This window comes from Oncorhynchus kisutch, linkage group LG8 (assembly GCF_002021735.2).
Source record: "Oncorhynchus kisutch isolate 150728-3 linkage group LG8, Okis_V2, whole genome shotgun sequence".
NCBI lineage: Eukaryota > Metazoa > Chordata > Actinopteri > Salmoniformes > Salmonidae > Oncorhynchus > Oncorhynchus kisutch.
In genome coordinates, this window is record NC_034181.2 from 31,833,222 (window position 1) to 31,853,359 (window position 20,138).

At 40.1% G+C, this 20,138-nt stretch overlaps 1 protein-coding gene across 1 annotated transcript in view; it reads left to right on the forward strand.

Annotated features, from left to right (window-relative positions):
* LOC109895110 (leucine-rich repeat transmembrane neuronal protein 4) overlaps window positions 1-19,536 on the forward strand; it is a 32,744-nt gene extending 13,208 nt beyond the window's left edge. Inside the window, exon 3 of the mRNA XM_020488757.2 lies at window positions 16,628-19,536. The gene's annotated coding sequence lies outside the window, so the exon portion shown is untranslated. The remainder of the gene's footprint in view (window positions 1-16,627) is intronic.
* The last annotated feature ends 602 nt before the right edge of the window (window positions 19,537-20,138 follow it).

Genomic DNA, 20,138 nt, shown 5'->3' on the forward strand with positions numbered 1-20,138 from the left:
CCTTAAAATTGACCACCTGCCTGGGTACGACTGTAACTTCCTCAGGAGAGACTGAGTTATAGCTCCCTCCCTCCCCCTCTCTCTCTCCCCCTCTCTCTCTCTCTTTAACCTTCCTCCCTCTCTTGCTCTCGCTCTCCTTGTGAATCAGCAGACAGGACCCAGAGTGCCGATCTACAAACGGGGGCTAGTAGCTGGCTCTGGGGAGATGTTAAGTTCATGGCTTACACCGTGGCTCATAAATACTATGTGTGAGACAAGCAGCGTGTTCAAATTGGCTGAAAGCTGAACATACATTGTGCTTTTTGATATTCGATTGTGTTTCAGAGAGCCTGACATAAAAGGGTAAGAAAGGTGTCCTGATGCTAAATTAGTTTTTTCTCGTTTTTGTACTTGCACTTCAAAATGTGCACTTGCACTGATATTTGATACTTGGATCCCCATGTCACTGTTGCTCTCAAACAAGACTGCAAGGAATACAAACCAGCAATGTGTTGTTTAGGAATCTTTTAGTTGTTTTGGCTCAATTTCATTCGCTTGAATTTACTTGTATTGCATTGGCATGGTTATTTTGATGATATTGTAAATTTGTCCTCAACGGGGGTCAGATTTTTCACAGAGGTCGTCTCATCACTGTCTCAGCCACAATGAGGAAAAAGTTCACCAGGCTGGCAGAGATGTTCCGTGGGCAAGAAGTTCAATTACTTCATTTGTCATGCAGCAATAAATGACAAATTAAGTGTCTGGTACCGGCTACTGCTTGGGGATGGCTGCATCAGAATACTAATGTGTGTGTGTGTGTGTGTGTGGGGGTGGGTGGGGGGGTGGGGGGGGTCGTTTGGAGGGGGGGGTCGCTTAGCTATGATGAAATGGATCTTCAGTCCTTATCACATTTTCAATTGTAGTGTTCTCTTCAATAGACCCATTCAAATCCTTTCTGCCTCGCTAGAGTATGTACACAACACTAACAACCAGTAACTATGCCAGTCAGGGATAGGTATTCCTAACCTTTTTGAAATGTCAGTATAATGTTGTGATATTTCTTTGTCTATATAGGCTAGGATAATGATGGGGGCTTCTGTGTGTGTGGGTGTGATAGAGAAAATGTTGATTTGAGGAGAGGAGATTAATGGTCAATCCCTAATCTGCTTGTGTTATTTATTTCTGAAAGCCCTGTTGGATAATCAAACTGTGGCAAAAATGGATCCATTCAACCTTGTAATCAATTACATTTAGTGCCCCCAATCCTGCATGGCTGAAAGAACAGCTGTAGAGCCGTGTTTCATGCAAACGCCAGTCAGCAGCCTGAGCCTCACAAGTATTGACACACCATAATACACAGGTCCTGAATCAGCATGTTCAAAGGGATCTCTTTGAAGATGATTGCCAGGTTCTAGCTATAAAGCCCTATCTGTTCCCTTCTCTTCTCTATTACTCTCCTCCCTTTGTCATCTGATTTACTGATGGCTTTTACTTTTACTATGTTATGTCTATGAGACCAGGCTAAGGGGAAAGGCCCACATCTTCACATCAGATTTGTATAATGGCAGGCCTGTGGGGATAGATTCAGTTATATGAGAGATCAGCAATGCACCAACACTGAGCTGTGTGATGATCTATCTACCTGTTGACAACCTGCTGGCTGTGCCTTCATCTAGCATAGTATTCATGCCAGAATACTGATTTGTCAGAAGTTTGAAGCAACACTGAAACCACAGTTCTTCAAACAGACAAAAACGTCAAAACTTTGTTCTGTTTCTGAGAACAGTGTTATTACTGGTTTGTAGCTTGTTATCTGGGTGTTGTCCTTATACTGCTTAAAGTGAGCTTCCACAGTATCCTGGCTGGTAACTCATTTCAACAGCCGTCACTGCTGATGTAGCCTGTTGTCAGTGGGAGCCTCCTTATATCAGTGTCAGACCATTCTTCTATGGTAACATTTTATCAGGCCAACAGCTGGCTGCCTCATCTCCTGTCTGCTCACATTTTCAGCCACATCAATATTGAAAGAGTGTGCTCAAGTCCAGGGCCTGTCTCATAGCACTTACACAGTTGTTTGGCCTCCTGCTCTTGCTCCAAGAAACAAGCACAAATAAGTTGCCTCAGGATCAACCAAATCTGATCTGACTGAGTGGTTCATTTTCACACGTGGTCTCTGCTGCAAAATATATTCTATATGAAATAACAGAGAAAGAGATGATGACAGAATGAATGAAACCCTACAATGTGAACCAGTAGCATGTTTTACATAGCAATTTATGGCAGTTTTCTCCTAAATAACTATCATCCTTTCTCAATATTTTTAGGTGAAGCTCAGTTCATCTGTGTCCAGAACCTGAGGATCATTTAAGAGAATGTTAGAAGCCCATCTAACCCTCATCCCCTGTCACACATACAATTTTCTGCAGCCTCAGAGTAAGATTTATAGTCCTGTACTGTTATCACCATGGAAACTGAAGCGTAGTGAAAGGCCTGGTAGTGTGGAGGAGCTGACAATGGCATCACAACAAGATGAAAGAGGGATTTCTTCAACACACAAACTTTTCTCCCAACTCTCTGTTGAAATCAAATATTCTATTCTTCGTTCTTTACAGTTATGTTGCTTACAGTTTCTTTGTTGTTCTTTTAATATATATACATTTTTTAAATATAAGTTTAAACAACAAAGCAAAATGAAAACTCAATTAAACAGAAACAACACAAAAAACAAAAACACAACCACCCTACCTGATACATACCCCCCCCCCCCCCCCCATGAACACATAAAATACATAGTCGCTTCGCATTTCAATACACATACACTGAGTTTAAAAAACATTAAGTACAAATCAAAATTCTATTTGTCACATACACATGTTAAGCTGATGATATTGAGGGTGTTACAAATACAGGTGAAAGCTATGCTCCCTTATTGATGTCACTTGTTATATCCACTTCAATCAGTGTAGATGAAGGGGAGGAGACGGGTTAAAGAAGAAGCCTTGAGACTATTGAGACAGGAATTGTGTATTTGTGCCATTCAGGTTTTAAAAAACCATCATGGTTTTAAAATTCACCTCACTGTGATGATCAATTTGAAGAAAGAAGTTCAACAGCAGATTGAAACTGAGTGTAAAACGTGGTCTTTGTTGATGTTGTTTAAAAGCCAAACACAACGAAATGGACAGCGCTTTCTAAGGTGATGGTTCATTCAAAACACCCAAACGCATTGTCACGACTCAGGATAAGACCCAGATGCAGACACAGGAGGCGGCTAGTACGATTCGCAGATCATTTATTAAAACATCGGAGGCAGGCAAATGGCAGATCGAGGGCGGGCAGAGGTTTGTAAACCAGTTCAGAGTCAGGCAGGATCAGGACAAGCAGAAAGGTCAGAACCAGGAAGACTAGAAACAAAAACTTGAGAACAAGAAATAACGGGAAATGCTGGTATGACCTGACAATACAAGAGGAACTGGTAACAGACAAACAGAAAACACAGATATACAGTGGGGATTTTTTACTGCCGATTTTGCAGGTTTTCCTACTTACAAAGCATGTAGAGGTCTGTAATTTTTATCATAGGTACACTTCAACTGTGAGAGACGGAATCTAAAACAAAAATCTATAAAATCACATTGTATGATTTTTAAGTAATTAATTAGCATTTTATTGCATGACATAAGTATTTGATCACCTACCAACCAGTAAGAATTCCGGCTCTTTTTTTAAACTTTTATTTTACTAGGCAAGTCAGTTAAGAACAAATTCTTATTTTCAATGACGGCCTAGGAACAGTGGGTTAACTGCCTGTTCAAGGGCAGAACGACAGATTTTGTACCTTGTCAGCTCGGGGATTTGAACTTGCAACCTTTCGGTTACTAGTCCAATGCTCTAACCACTAGGCTACACTGCCGCCCCTCTCACAGACCTGTTAGTTTTTCTTTAAGAAGCCCTCCTGTTCTCCACTCATTACCTGTATTAACTGCACCTGTTTGAACTCGTTACCTGTATAAAAGACACCTGTCCACACACTCAATCAAACAGACTCCAACCTCTCCACAATGGCCAAGACCAGAGAGCTGTGTAAGGACATCAGGGATAAAATTGTAGACCTGCACAAGGCTGGGATGGGCTACAGGACAATAGTCAAGCAGCTTGGTGAGAAGGTAAAAACTGTTGGCGCAATTATTAGAAAATGGAAGAAGTTCAAGATGACGGTCAATCACCCTCGGTCTCGGGCTCCATGCAAGATCTCACCTCGTGGGGCATCAATGATCATGAGGAAGGTGAGGGATCAGCCCAGAACTACACGGCAGGACCTGGTCAATGACCTGAAGAAAGCTGGGACCACAGTCTCAAAGAAAACCATTAGTAACACACTACGCTGTCATGGATTAAAATCCTGCAGCACACGCAAGGTCTCCCTGCTCAAGCCAACGCATGTCCAGGCCATCTGAAGTTTGCCAATGACCATCTGGATGATCCAGAGGAGGAATGGGAGAAGGTCATGTGGTCTGATGAGACAAAAATAGAGCTTTTTGGTCTAAACCCCATTCGCCGTGTTTGGAGGAATAGGATGGATGAGTACAACCCCAAGAACACCATCCCAACCTTGAAGCATGGAGGTGGAAACATCATTCTTTGGGGATGCTTTTCTGCAAAGGGGACAGTACGACTGCACCGTATTGAGGGGAGGATGGATGGGGCCATGTATCGCGAGATCTTGGCTAACAACCTCCTTCCCTCAGTAAGAGCATTGAAGATGGGTCGTGGCTGCGTCTTCCAGCATGACAACGACCCGAAACACACAGACAGGGCAACTAAGGAGTGGCTCCGTAAGAAGCATCTCAAGGTCCTGGAGTAGCCTAGCCATTCTCCAGACCTGAACCCAATAGAAAATCTTTGGAGGGAGCTGAAAGTCCGTATTGCCCAGCGACAGCCCAGAAACCTGAAGGATCTGGAGAAGGTCTGTATGGAGGAGTGGGCCAAAATCCCTGCTGCAGTGTGTGCAAACCTGGTCAAGAACTACAGGAAACGTATGATCTCTGTAATTGCAAACACAGGTTTCTGTACCAAATATTAAGTTCTGCTTTTCTGATGTGTCAAATACTGCAAATTAAATTACAAAATGCAAATGAATTACTTAAAAATCATACAATGTGATTTTCTGAATTTTTGTTTTAGATTCCATCTCACAGTTGAAGTGTACCTATGATACAAAATTATAGACCTCTACATGCTTTGTAAGTAGGAAAACCTGCAAAATCGGCAGTGTATCAAATACTTGTTCTCCCCACTGTAAATACACAGGGGATAATGTGGGAAAATGGGAGACACCTGGTGGGGGTGGAGACAAGCACAAGACAGATGAAACAGATTAGGGTATGAAAACGCATGTTTTGTTTGTTTGGTTTCCCAAATAAAGCACTGGGTAGCTGAAGGAACAGGGTTGGAGAGCCCATGACATGCAGAGTTTAGGATGAATATCACCTGTCGCGCAGCAGGAGCATACTTCTCAAACAGTGGTTGATGTGTGGAGTGAAATAACTATTCTTATCTTTATTTTCTCAGCCACTCATATTAAGTAAGCACAGCTTGGCTATAAAAATGAAGTAGCCTAGCCTAGCCATCATTGAAAAACTGACCTGTAGAAAAGCTTGCCGATTCCATTTGCTAATCGAGTGCATATGGACTGACGTCCTTTTTCTCTTTCCCCTGTTCCTGCACATTTAATAATGTGCCATTATAAATCTAAACAAATTATACATTTTGGTGAAGACAAGATTAAATTGAGAATTGTCTGATGGGTGAAAATATGATCACTTAAGAGAACAGCTGTGCAACCTGAGGCAAGGAATAGAGTATAAGCTTTTTTCTCGACTTTCTCAAATCATCAATAGCCTATTAGTCGCATCATGCAGCCCATATACTGTATGTTTTGATTTCTAAGAAATTCTAAGGTGTAATGGGATCCTGTGTGTAGCTGGTGTAGAGAGTCAGGCGCAGGACAGCAGAAATGAGCGGCGGGTGAACTCTGTGTAATGGTCCAACGCCGTGTTTCCCTCACTCCCTACGGCATTGGCCCACTCCAAGGCATTGCCTGAGAGGCGGGAGACGAGGGCGGACACACTCTCACGTCCCGAAGGAGCCGGGTGGACGGTCGCCAGGTAGAGCTCCAGCTGTAGTAGGAACCCCTGGCATCCGGCAGCCGTCCCATCGAATCCCGCTGGGACCGGGTGAAGGAGAGATGGACAGTGGGGTCGGTGGTAGTGGGGCTGGTGGAGGCGCTGGAAATCCTCCTCCTATCTCCCAATGATCCAGTGTCTGCAGCACGCGATCCATGGTGGTGCCCAGACGTTGCAAAATGGTCGCGTGCTGCTGGACGCGCTCCTCTACTGCCACAGGGAGGGTGTCTGCTCCTGCTGACTCCATTGGGTTGGTGAATGATTCTGTAATGGGATCCTGTGTGTAGCTGGAGAGTCAGGCGCAGGACAGTAGAAATTAGTAATCAACGTACTTTACTAAAAATACAAGGCAAATAACGGACTGATCTACAAAGAACAATCACTCACAAACAAACATGGGGAACAGAGGGTTAAATAATAAACAGGTAATTAGGTGAGTGAAACCAGGTGTGTAAGACTAAGACAAAACAAATGGAAAATGAAAAGTGGATCGGCGGTGGCTAGAAGGCCGGTGACGTCGACCGCCGAACACCGCCGAAACAAGGAGAGGGACCGACTTCGGCGGAAGTCATGACATAAGGTTTGCATCATTCACAACTTAAGTTGCCAAACAACTCTACATTTAGTGCATAGGACTTGTTTCAAAGGATCACTTTTATGTTTAGCATAGCCACTTGTAATGTGCATACAATGATATCACATGTTGTTCTCCACCAATTTCTATTCCCCGAATTGAGCCATGAGTTCTAATTATTTATGCTACAGGTTCCGTCGTTAGAGAAAAGAAATAACTGGACAGAGGGCATCCCTGTCTTGTCCTTGTTGATAACTTCAATGCATCAGAGATTTGTCCATTTGTTCTTATACCGTGCCTTCAAAAAGTATTAACACCCCTGAACTTTTTCCACATTTTGTTGTGTTACATTTTGTTGTGTGTCCCTGGCCTACACATAATACCCCATAATGTCAAAGTGGAATTATGTTTTTGCAAATTAATTACAAAATGAAAAGCTGAAATGTTTTGAGTCAATAAGTATTCAACCCCTTTGTAAAAGCAAGCCTAAATAAGTTCAGGAGTAAAAATGTGCTTAACAAGTCATATAAGTTGCATGGACAATAATAGTGTTTAACATGATCTTTGAATGACTACCTTATCTCTGTGTCCCACACATACAATTATCTGTAATGTCCCTCATTCGAGGAGTGAATTTCAAACACAGATTCAACAACAAAGATCAGAGAGGTTTTCCAATGCTTAGTAAAGAAGGGCACCGATTGGTAGGTCAGTAAAAATAAAATAAAGCAGACAATGTGTATCCCTTTGATCATGGTGAAGTTATTAATTACAGTTTGGATGGTGTATCAATGCACCCAGTCACTACAAAGATGCAGGCATCCTTCCTAACTAAGTTGCCAGAGAGGAAGGAAACCGCTCAGGGATTTCACCTTGAGGCCAATGGTGACTTTAAAACAGTTACAGAGTTTTAATGGATGTGATAGGAGAAAACTGTGGCTGGATCAACAACATTTGTAGTTACTACACAATACTGACCTAATTGTGAAAAGGATTGAATATAAATATACCAAAACATGCGTTCTGTTTGCAATAAGGCACTAAAGTAAAACTGCAAAAACTGTGGCAAAGAAATGAACTTTATGTCTTGAATACAAAGTTTTTGGGGCTTATCCAACACAACACATCACTGAGTACCACACTTCATATTTTCAAGTATGGTGGTGGCCTTATGTTATGGGTATAGTTCTCATCGGCAAGGGCTAGGGAATGTTTTGGGATAAAAATAAATGGAATAGAGCTAAGCACAGGCAAAATCCTAAAGGAACACCTGGTTCAGTCTGCTTTCCAACAGACTCTGGGAGACAAATTCACCTTTCAGCAGGAAAATAACCTAAAACACAAGGCCAAATATAGACTGGAGTTTCTTACCAATATTACATTGAATGTTCCTGAGTTGCCTAGTTACAGTCTTGACTTAAATTGGCTTGAAAATCTATGTCAAGACTTGAAAATGTCTGTCTAGCAATGATCAACAACCAACTAAACAGAGCCTGAAGAATTTGACAAACAAATAGTGTGCAAAACTCTTAGAGACTTACTCAGAAAGACTCACAGCTGTAATCACCGTCAAAGGTAATTCTAACATGTATTTACCCAGGGGTGTGAATACTTATGTAAATTCAATATTTCTGCATTTAATTTGGAACACATTTGCTATGATTTCTAAAAACATGTTTACACTTTGTCATTATGGGGTATTGTATGTATAAAAATCTATTTGAATCCATTTTAAATTCAGGCTTTAACACAACAAAATGTGGAATAAATCAAAGGGTATGGATACTTTCTGAAGGCACTGTAACTGCTTTGGGAGATTCATTTTAGATGACAGAATATCCACTGATCCATGGAAATGGCCCAAACTGATCCATGGAAATGGCCCAAACTGATCCATGGAAATGGCCCAAACCAGCCGTTCTTCTAAATGTATCTCTACTGCAGGGCAGGTGGAAAAAAAGAGAGTTATTGACAAGAGTCATTGTACCTTGAGCAGGATTGAATCCACCGAAATTTAAAAAGCAATGTGTTTGTGCCCTCTTGAAAAAGCCAGTTTTATTTGATCTGTTAAACAAGTTTGCAGTGATTATAAATACTTTGCAGATGTAGGATTCTAATTTTATTACCCTGTTGTTGCCCATATGTCTGCACATATGTGACGTAGTATGCAATTGTTGGGGACCACTTTTGGCTCGTGAGTGCTACTTTCAGATCTACTGGCTAAAAAGTATACAAGAGTACCGGAGAATCTCTTTAAACTGTTCATTCCATTTTTTTGTGTGTGCATGCCTTATGCTAGATTAATCAGAGCATTGGAGTTTAGCTTTCTTACCCCTTTGCTCTGTAAATAATATGTGATGAGCCTGAGCCTGTCACACTGTGAGAGCACTGGTAGTGTAGCTATATGTTTAGTGATGGTGACTCACCCAGAGAGTCATTGCTTATCCTCTGCAGCTGAAATGGCTTATTTTCTAAAGAAGGCATGTGTGGGCACCACTGTTTTCAAAATCATTTCTAGCTCTCAATGGCTTGTAGTTAATCTTATCTTTTCACCTTTCTCTCTTTTCAATCAACAGCCTTTCTTGTCTCAGAGGACAGTGATGTTCATGTGGATTTCCCCAAGATATTCTGACCCATGTGTTTAGACACTGACAAGTTCATGACCTTGCCTACTGACCAACCATAGAGCCTTTCTAAGGTTTATCCAAAGGGTGATTGTTGACAGTGCATCTGACGAGCAGAAGATCCAGGTTATATCTGTATACCGTATTAGAGAAGCTTCTATCATAGGAGAGATATTCCCTCATTTATTTGAACAAGTAGAGATCATAGTCAACCACAACCAGTGCTCTTTCAGCCAGAACAGAGGGGATTGCATTAATATTATTCCTTAGAAGTTAATGTTTCTACTGGTTATTTACTTATCATTTTGCACTTACTAAAGTATCTCTGATTTGCAACATTAGCTTGATATCCCATCTAGAGACAGCCAGCCTGATAAACCATAGAAATACATTAGGAAATGAAATGGTCTGTTCCTGGCACACTAATGTGCATTCAGCTGGTTTTTCTCCATGCATACACTACAGACCTTCACCCCTTGTTTCCTCCGAAAGTATTGAAACCTACTCTCTTTCTTAGTGAGAGAAGGAGAAGGAGTATAATTTCTGGAGAATGGAAAACAAAGCTATTCCCTAACCATGTACTGTACTATTGTAACATTAGTTTCTCTGGATTTGTTAAATATCTTTTTAAATGCACAGCCCAAAACAAGTACCTTTAGTTGAGCATTTGAATGGTTATTTGTAAAAACCAAATAGTCGACCAAATTATATTTGAAAGTATTTATTTTCTTTCAAATACTTATTTCAAATACTATTTTCAGATACCTGGGTTAAATGGATGGGAGTGTATTTGAGTCAGTGTATTTGTGTATTTTCAAATCTAAGTTGATTTCCAAGTACATTCCAATATTCAACTACTTGTTTTTTTTTAAAATAAAGGTTATCTGAATACTTGTTTTGAAATATATTGAAAAGTAATTGAAATACCTGAAATAATATTTGAAATGAGGTCTGTATCAAATCATGTAAAACAGATTATCTGTCTTTACATGATTTGTATCATTTTATTGTATGTTATTTTGGTATGATGAACTGAAATTTCACACGCTATTCAGGATATTAATAATATTGATAACATTAATATTCATGTCAAAGGCTTTTACTTATGTCGTTCAACATTTTGTAATATCATATTAACACTTAACTCAGGAATGTTTGGCTCACGCTGTTACAGAAATAAGCCGAGAATAGATTAACAGCATGTTCTTGCATAATTTCTGAATGGCACACTGTGATTTCTCACACTCTGTTAGTGCTCAATTTCAGACAGTGAGAGGGTAGGGCAAGCACAGCATGCAGGGCTTTCTGCCCTATGTTTGGACATGAAAAATAATTAGAGGGGAAATATAATTAATTTTGTCATAGCTTGTTGGAATTGCAAATGGCTGGTAAATGTGTATGAACCCTTCTATGGGCATTCACTTTCCAGTACTGAGTATATGTTTTGCTGTTATCATTGTCCACATGGTGCGTCATGTTTGTTCTGAAATATTACATTTACATAAGTATTCAGACCCCTTTCTCAGTACTATGTTGTAGCACATTTGGTAGCGATTACATGTACGGTCTCGAGACTTCTTGGGTATGACGCTACAAGCTTAGCACACATGTATTTGGAAGTTTTGGGCCACTCATGGACATTGAGAGACTTGTCCCGAAGCCACTCCGGCATTGTCTTGGCTGTGTTCTTAGGGTGGTTGTCCTGTTGGAAGGTGAACTTTTGCCCCAGTCTGAGGTCCTGAGCGCTCTGGAGCAGGTTTTTATCAAGGATCTCTCCGTTCATCTTTCCCTTGATCCTGACTAGTCTCCCAGTCCCTGCTGCTGAAAAACATCCCCACAGCATGATGCTGCCACCACCATGCTTCACCGTAGGGCTAGTGCCAGGTTTCCTCCAGATGTGACTATTGGCATTCAGGCCAAAGAGTTCAATCTTGTTTTCATCAGACCAGAGAATCTGGTTTCTCATGGTCTGAGAGTCTTTAGGTACCTTTTGTCAAACTCCAAGTGGGCTGTCATGTGCCTTTTACTGAGGATTGGTTTCCGTCTGGACACTCTACCATAAAGGCCTGATTGGTGGAGTGCTGCAGAGATGGTTGTCCTTCTGGAAGGTTCTCCCATCTTCACAGAGGAACTCTGGAGCTCTGTCAGAGTGACCATTGGGTTCTTGGTCACCTCCCTGACCAAGGCCCTTCTCCCCCAATTTCTCAGTTTGGCCGGGCTACCAGCACAAGGAAGAGTCTTGATGGTTCCAAACTTCTTCAATTTAAGAATGATGGGGGCCACTGTGTTCTTGGGGACTTTCAATGCTGTCTCAGAGCTCTACAGACAATTCCTTCGACCTCATGGCTTGTTTTTTGCTCTGACGTGCACTGTCAACTGTGGGACATTATAGATAGGTGTGTGCCTTTCCAAATCATGTCCAATCAAATGAATTTACCACAGGTGGACTCCAATGAAGTTGTAGAAACATCTCAAGGATGATCAATGGAAACAGGATGCACCTAAATTTCGAGTTTCACAGCAAAGGGTCTGAATACTTATGTAAATAAGGTATTTCTGTTTTACATTTTTTTATAAATGAGCAAACGTTTCTAAAAACCTGTTTTCACGTTGCCATTATGGGGTATTGTGTGTAAATTGATGAGGGGGAGAAAAAAAATCATACATTTTAGAACATGGCTGTAATTAAACAAAATGTGGAAAAAGTCAAGAGGTCTGAATACTTTCAGAATGCAATGCATATTGATGACAGACATCAGAAAAGCACACACAATGAAGCAAAGTCATCTGTCCTATAAGCATCGTTGGTCAGCTGGAAATACGGTGAACAGCATTAGAGAGAGTTCATTCGCACAGAACACCCTTTTGAATTATTTCACTGGGACCCTTTTAACTATAACAATGATAGCTGCCATGACCTGCTTAATGAAATATTTATCAGTGTTTTGAAGATTGAGACTATTTTCATTACTATTTGAAACAAAGACACCAGATTTATTGAGAGTGTGTCTTTGTGAGGGTGTTTGTGCATACGTATGCTCAGTGACTTGTCTGGCTTCAGACATCAGAAAGTACCCATAATGAACCAGAGTAGCATCGATGGTCAGCTCCAGATCATCTGAGCATGCGTTGACAACATTGATGAGCTGAAAATAGGATGAGCAGCGTTAGGGGAAGATAAATCCCTACATCTGAAGGATTATGTACGTAAAACACTTCTCAAATAAAAATGTAATTACATAGTGAATTTCACATTTTTTTTAAAAAAGATGATTTTTCTTGAATCTTTAGAGCTTGCAGTATTACGATGGAGAAGTTGCTGTACTGATTAGGCTTTTCTTCAATTTTTTTTCATCTAACTGGGTAGATGTCAGACAAAAGCAACTACAGTATTTAGTTATGCATGTTTATGTAAAATGGAATGTCTATTAGTAGTTTTGAAATACTCAATTGATTAACATTAAAGGCTAAATGCTTACTTACTTGTGTGTGTCTTAGACTTGAACATAAATCATGCATTGATGTCAATGCATGCATACCATTTGTGCAAATGGTTTTGTTTCTGTTCATAGGATTCAGCCCTAAATGATTATTATCAAACTATTATCTGAATTGTTAGCTGAAACATGATATCCTGTGATAGTTAGTGAAGTTACAACTTCTGTGGTCTTCCCTGTCCGACGCTGAGTCAAACTTTATCATCTTCTTTCTAATTAGACTACCTTCACTTCATTATGCAGTCAATCTATGGAAGCACAGGCCCTTGGGTCATTAGCATGCCATTCAGGGCCCATGTAATGACCAGAGATGATGATAGCAGCCTGTCTATGCTCTATGTTTGGATCACATAGACCACTGAGTGAATTATCCAGCTGACGTGGAGAAGGCCCAGCCTGAGGATGTTGTTAATATGCCAACGTGGGCTCATGCTACCCACGGCAGTCTGAGATTGACGCTGGGCCATGCTGGCACACTGCAGCTGTCTGTATCCTAATGGGAAATCATTCTTTTTCAGCCTGACCCCAATTCAGAGCAGTGCAAAGGGGGAAAAACTTGAGTGAATGCTTTGATAAGCAATCCAAACCTAATAGCTTGGAAAATTGATTTAATTGCGGTGCACATTGACCTAAGTGTTTATAGCCTGTTCTCTTTGGTATCCTCAGCACTCGTCTTCTTACTTACGTTTGTCCGTCTTTCCAAAAAGGGACTAAGGGAGAGAGTGACAGAGAAGGGGCCTTCTTCAGGTTTTTGTATAAGTCCATTGATGAAGCTACAGAACTAGGATTTTATATTATATAATGATGATTAACTCCTAATCTTCAAAAAAAATACATTTCCTCTTTCAGCTTTTCTGCAAGATGTTTGAATGTTGGTGAACAAATCTTGCGATATCCTACCTACAGTATGTGACTTGCAGTGTTTGGATTTAGTTATTTGATATGGTTTGTTATGGTCATATAGGACATATCTTGACGAATGTACTAGTCAGTGTACTAGGGGACCAGAGTAGCCTAGTGGTCAGTGTAAGGAGATAAATTTGGGGTACCCCACTCAAATAAAATAAAAAATGATTTGAATTTAAATGTCTTAAATTGATATAGAGTAAAGGAGAGGCTCAGGCTTATAAATAGCTATTAATAGAGAGAAGTGTTTTACAGGGTGTTCATCTATCTAGGGCTATTTATGTTTTTGCTGTGTTATAATGTGAATCAGAGAAGACTTCTTCAGCCATGTTCTGTTGAGGGAAGACATCAAGGAGGCCTAAAGCAAACTCCTCTGTCTGCGCTGTTTAACCTTTAATGCATGGTGTTGGCTGCTGCCCAGGCTATGCTAGCCCTATGAGTCACGCCTTTAAAAGATCCCACCATAACAGCCAGCTCCTTCCCAATATACCTGATTAAACCTGGACGGACACGCTCACCGGCGAGCCAAAAAGCCTTTTATTTTTCAAATATTCATCACTCAGACCTGGATTTAATCCTATTTTCAGAAAGGGGTTCAGGGAAGGAGATCTTCAAACTGACTACCACAATGGAGGATGTTTTCATAAGACTACATCAAATCGCTCAATCCATTACGAAGTAAAAGAAAAAAGTCTGTCTGGTCAGTGTTGTCTTGATTGTTTCTCGAATAGATCCTAGAGCTGAGGTCCCAGTGTTTTTGTGTTGAGGTCCCAGTGTTTTTGTGTTTGAGGACAGGAGTCAAGTGGTACAACTTAAATCCCATTTAGCTAAATGTCATTGTCATTTTTTCTGCATTAGTGAATAGTGCGAGCACATTATGGTTGTAAACAGAGTTTGACTCAGAACACATCTAGGATTTCTGATCAGTTAGGTTAATCGCAAAAAGTTTAAGGCCTTGTTGCCAAAGTATGTTGACTTGTGCCCCCCCCCCCCCCCCCCCCACCTCCCACACACACACTTTGGTGCTCTTCCCTGATAGTTGCCTCTCAACTGTTACAGTGTGGAGTACAGTATCTATTATGCTCACAAAGCAACATGAACATTGACCAGATGCATTGAAATGTAGGTCTAATTAACACTAAAATGTTCACAGTCCTATTGGGAAATCCAAGTTGCTGACCTGCCAGAATAGAATCGTGGCAACTTCACCTACTGGGATTTACACAATTTGAAAATTACCGGAGACCAGGCTTGTTTTAAAAGAGCTGTTTTAAGCTATGGCCCCCTTCCTGTCTTGTGCTGTTAACAGAGAAAGGGGGCAATTTGCTCAACACTATAGGGCCATAAGCTAATTTGAAGGCTTTCACACAGACATTTTGCTCTTCCCATTACACTAATTAGGAAACTTTTTCCTAAAACGAGTCATTCTGCTGACAATTTGTTGTGAATACTTCATAGATACAGCTACTGAATATATTAACATTCTGGGCATGGTTGTGAATATTAAGTTCCCCAAAGATCAAACTAGGTTCAGGAGCTTGAAGACTGAAAAAGCTTGAAAACTAATTCAGGCGGTTATCAAATGAGCAATAATGTCTCCACAACAACATTGTAAAGTGTATGTTCATATATTTGGTATTTTACTTCTAGTTGAAGAAGGTATTGCTTAATCCACATAAACTAATTCTGGGAACAGAGATCTCAAGCACTCACCATAGTGCATCAATTTAGAGAGGAAATCGTATTGCAATCAGCTGGGGAAGTGATAATCAATGCTATACAAATGTAATTCATTCAGTTTTTGGGGCCATTGCGAGGTTGACCAGCTCAGAAGTAAAAAAATCTCAAATATAAAGCAGTGTAGGCTACAAAAGTCTCTTCAAATGATTAGCACATTTAGTTTTGTTTCTGTTATGTTGTGTGTGTGTGTGTGTATATGTGTGTGTGTATATGTGTGTGTGTACTACTAACAGAATCAATTAAATATTGTGATATTAGTTTCAATATTTAATGCCACATTTATACCATTTGATCGGATTTAATTAAACATAATTCACAGAACTGTAGTACATAAAAGTGAGAGAGTCCTTTGAATCAGCAAAGTGCTTGCAATTTAACAAGAGCCCCCTGCTTAATGGAGTCAAGACTCCATTTAAAAGAGTAAAAGCAAGTATGTATGCAGGGCTTTTATTCTTGCACACTGTATACTGCAGATCAGTTTAGCTGAGTGGGTGCCCTACTACTATTGATGGTCCTGCATGCTTCTGTTAGTGTATTTTTCACTGTGGTACATACAGTACATTTGTCATTTTAGTGTTTAGACTGAGATAAATCAGTTATGACCTTGCACAAATGAGCTCAGTGATATTCATGTGTTTTGTGCAGTAGAGCACAATTATTGCATGCAATAATCTGATTTTTTTAAGTTTACCAGAAAATCTGATATTAATTTCAATTGTCAATGACTAACAGATAAAGGAAACACTGTGGCGGTGTTAACTACATTAAAACTGACACAACCTGCACACTGTTCCTCTCACAGACAGTCTCATTGGATGTTGACATAAAACCACACCTGTCCCTCAAATACACCGTAAACATTGTTTCAGTGAATCTGCAGTGTGGTTTTCTCTTTATCTGTGACTGTTTGAATTGGGACCTTATACTACTGTAAACAGGCCTAACATTTTGGGACTGTTCTCATTATGAGATTTTTGCATGCAATTTATCTGTACATTAGCCTATTTCACTTTGCACCCTAACATAAAAAGTTGAACATAAAAAAACATAAAAGGTTTTTGTTATACCTCTCTATCTTACTCTCTCTTTCCATCCCCCTATCCTTTTCCTTTGTTCTCTCAGGTACCACAGCAGTTGAGTGCCCTGACGTTGTACAGGTATGAACAGCCCATAGTGGACTAGTGCCAGGCCCGTGGGGCGCTGCACCTCAACATGGGCTTTGAGCCCCCCTCCCAGCCACAGGGCTGTCTGAGGCCACCGGGTTACAGGACAGGTCATACTGCTGGTCTCTCCTCTGCGCCCACCGCCTCACTAACGCGCACAAATCCCTAGTCCACCCAACGGTGACCTGTGCAGACGGGGAGACCAGACAAGCACTCCCCTCTCCATCTGGGCTACTGAGCATGGTGTTGCTACAGTACTGTATACTGCTGCAGATCGTGAGGGAGAACAGCTGCAAATCTGTACTGAGGGATAACATTCTGACTGAAGAACCTGTTATTCATAGAGATAATTAATTTATACCTTCACTAATAAAAATGTAAATATTAATTAATGGAAATTAGAGAGCACTGTTACAAGATAGCAGAGCATATTTTACCCTTTGATATCCACAATTACTGAAAATAGTCCAATACACTATCACATTCCTTCTGCTACTGAAATGGTGTCCAGCATCATGAGGAGAAATGGAAATAATTATATGATTCATTACTCTCATTGAACTTATTGACTCAGTTGCTCACAGTTTTGGAACCTTCCCTGTGTTAAGTAAGTAATTAAATAGAAAAATGCAATAAATATAACTGGGGAAACAGTAGGGTGAGCAATGGAATAGCAGAACAAATTAAAAACTAACAGAGCTGAAAGGTTTTGTGCTGCTTTTTCAAATAACACTGCCAGTCAGAGATCTTATGCGTTTTCAAGTCCCCGTAGAGATTTCATCTCAATAAGTGAGCCACTCAAATTAAATTATTCACAAGGAGAAGAGAAAACTTGGTAAGTAATGGGCACACCGTTTTCATGTCAAGTGTACAGCTGACATTTCTTTGCCAGAAGTATGTATTTTAATGGAGATTTTTATTATGTTAGTGATTTTTATGTTCATTATAATACAACGCAATTTTTTTTAGTACAAGATGAGAAGTAGAACATTGATGAGTAAAAGTAACATTGTTTTCATGTCAAGTGTAGGCTACAGCTGACATATTCTTTTCAGAAATGCATTGTTTGTACAGTATTGTGTTGATATTGTTTATATTCATCATGATCATCCATCACATTTTCATGATTAATGACCATTTATTTTATTTTAATGTTTTTAAAACATGCCAATCCTCATTCTGATTGTAAGATCCTCTCTGTCTTTTATTTATTTATTTTACCTTTATTTAACCAGGTAGGCAAGTTGAGAACAAGTTCTCATTTACAATTGCGACCTGGCCAAGATAAAGCAAAACAGTTCGACAAAACGACACAGAGTTACACATGGAGTAAAAACAAACATACAGTCAATAATGCAGTATAAACATATCATGTGTACTTACTGAAATGGAAACCTTTTAATGTGACCTCAGATCATGGCATTCACCAAGAGATCAGCGGCGAACTCACTCACACTCTTTGAAAACAAAGTGCTATCTAGAACCTAAAAGGGTTCTTTGGCTGGCCCCATAGGAGAACCATTTGAAGAACCCTTTCCACAGAGGGTTCTACATGGAACCACAAAGGGTTCTCCTATGGGTACAAGTGCAGAGTGGAGATGGAGAACTTTGTACAGGATGGTTTTGACTGAGACTCAGTACTGTTTAACAGCTTGAGTCAGACTTTCCATAGCTGTGGCACAGTAGATCAACCATCTTTGATGTCTACTTCTCCCATGTCTACTGTGACTGTTACAGTAACCATCTTTGATGTATCCCCTCTTCCCCCATGTCTACTGTGACTGTTACAGTAACCATCTTTGATGTATCCCCTCTTCCCCCATGTCTACTGTGACTGTTACAGTAACCATCTTTGATGTATTGCCTCTTCCCCCATGTCTACTGTGACTGTTACAGTAACCATCTTTGATGTATCCCGTCTTCTCCCATGTCTACTGTGACTGTTACAGTAACCATCTTTGATGTATTGCCTCTTCCCCCATGTCTACTGTGACTGTTACAGTAACCATCTTTGATGTATCCCCTCTTCCCCCATGTCTACTGTGACTGTTACAGTAACCATCTTTATGTATCCCCTCTTCCCCCATGTCTACTGTGACTGTTACAGTAACCATCTTTGATGTATCCCCTCTTCCCCCATGTCTACTGTGACTGTTACAGTAACCATCTTTGATGTATCCCCTCTTCTCCCATGTCTACTGTGACTGTTACAGTATTCTTCAAGCAGCCTCTTTTGGATGTGGTTCATACTCATACACCACTTCAAGGACACATATGTAAATAACAATTCCCAATGAACTTGTTCAGTAGTATGAATAGGTGTCAAACAAAGTGTCTCTGCTTTTTCATGGACACAGTCATTTCCCTACGAAGAGGAGCAGCCTTATCTGAAGGTCAGATGAACTTGAACATGACCTGATCTGGGTGTAGAGACTGGCTATGAGAGTGTGTTTGACATTATGTGAAGTCGGGCTACTTGCAATATTGGCTTGCTGTTTGTACAAGGTGTTATCCAGATTTCCATGAATTAAACCATGTAAAATATCAGCTTTAACTGTCATCATAGGATAAAATGATATTTCAATTGATTTTCCGATCAATTGTTTTTTATGCTCATTGAAGAATAGATGACTGTGAACATTAAAATTGCTTTTTCATTTGTTTACTGGGATGTTGTTTCTATTTTCATACCATGAAATTATACTGCTTATCATTTGTCTGGGAGTGTGGTTTTCTGGGATAATGTAGACCACCTGTAATACGGTGCTGAATGAGAACTTTGTTGTTTTTCATTTTCTGCATCAAAGCACCACATATCTGACGAATTGATGATTGTAACAAAGTAAAGTCATTATTAGCTGATGTAACACCATAACACCGGGGCGGCAGGTAGCCTAGTGGTTAGAGCGTTGGGTCAGTAACCGCAAGGCTGCTAGATTGAATCCCTGAGCTGACAAGGTAAAAATCTGTCGTTCTGCCCCTTAACAAGGCAGTTAACCCACTGTTCCTAGGCTGTCATTGTAAATCAGAATTTGTTCTTAACTGACTTGCCTAGTTAAATAAAGATGAAATCAAATAAAAATCTATATATACTTAGAGTAATCATCACACATTGAAACAGTATTGTTTGCTTTTGTAAATTGTGAGATTTCTGCCTGCATAGTGAAGAGGTCTGTACATGACACACCTTTCCAAATCCAATTCAAACTCAAAGACTGAAAAGCACAGTGTATTGCAAATTATTTATTGACTTTATGAAGCAATCAAATACAATGATTGAGCTCATACCATTGGCATGCTCACAGTAGCCTACATAGAACCAGAAGCATTTATTTCACAATTATTCTTTACTCTCTGAGTTATTCCCATCCCAGGGACATATTCATTGACAGTGCATAACATCTATCATCAAGACAGAAGAATCTGATTCTCTCAGTCTTAAATTCGACTGAAAGACTCTCTCCAAGGCT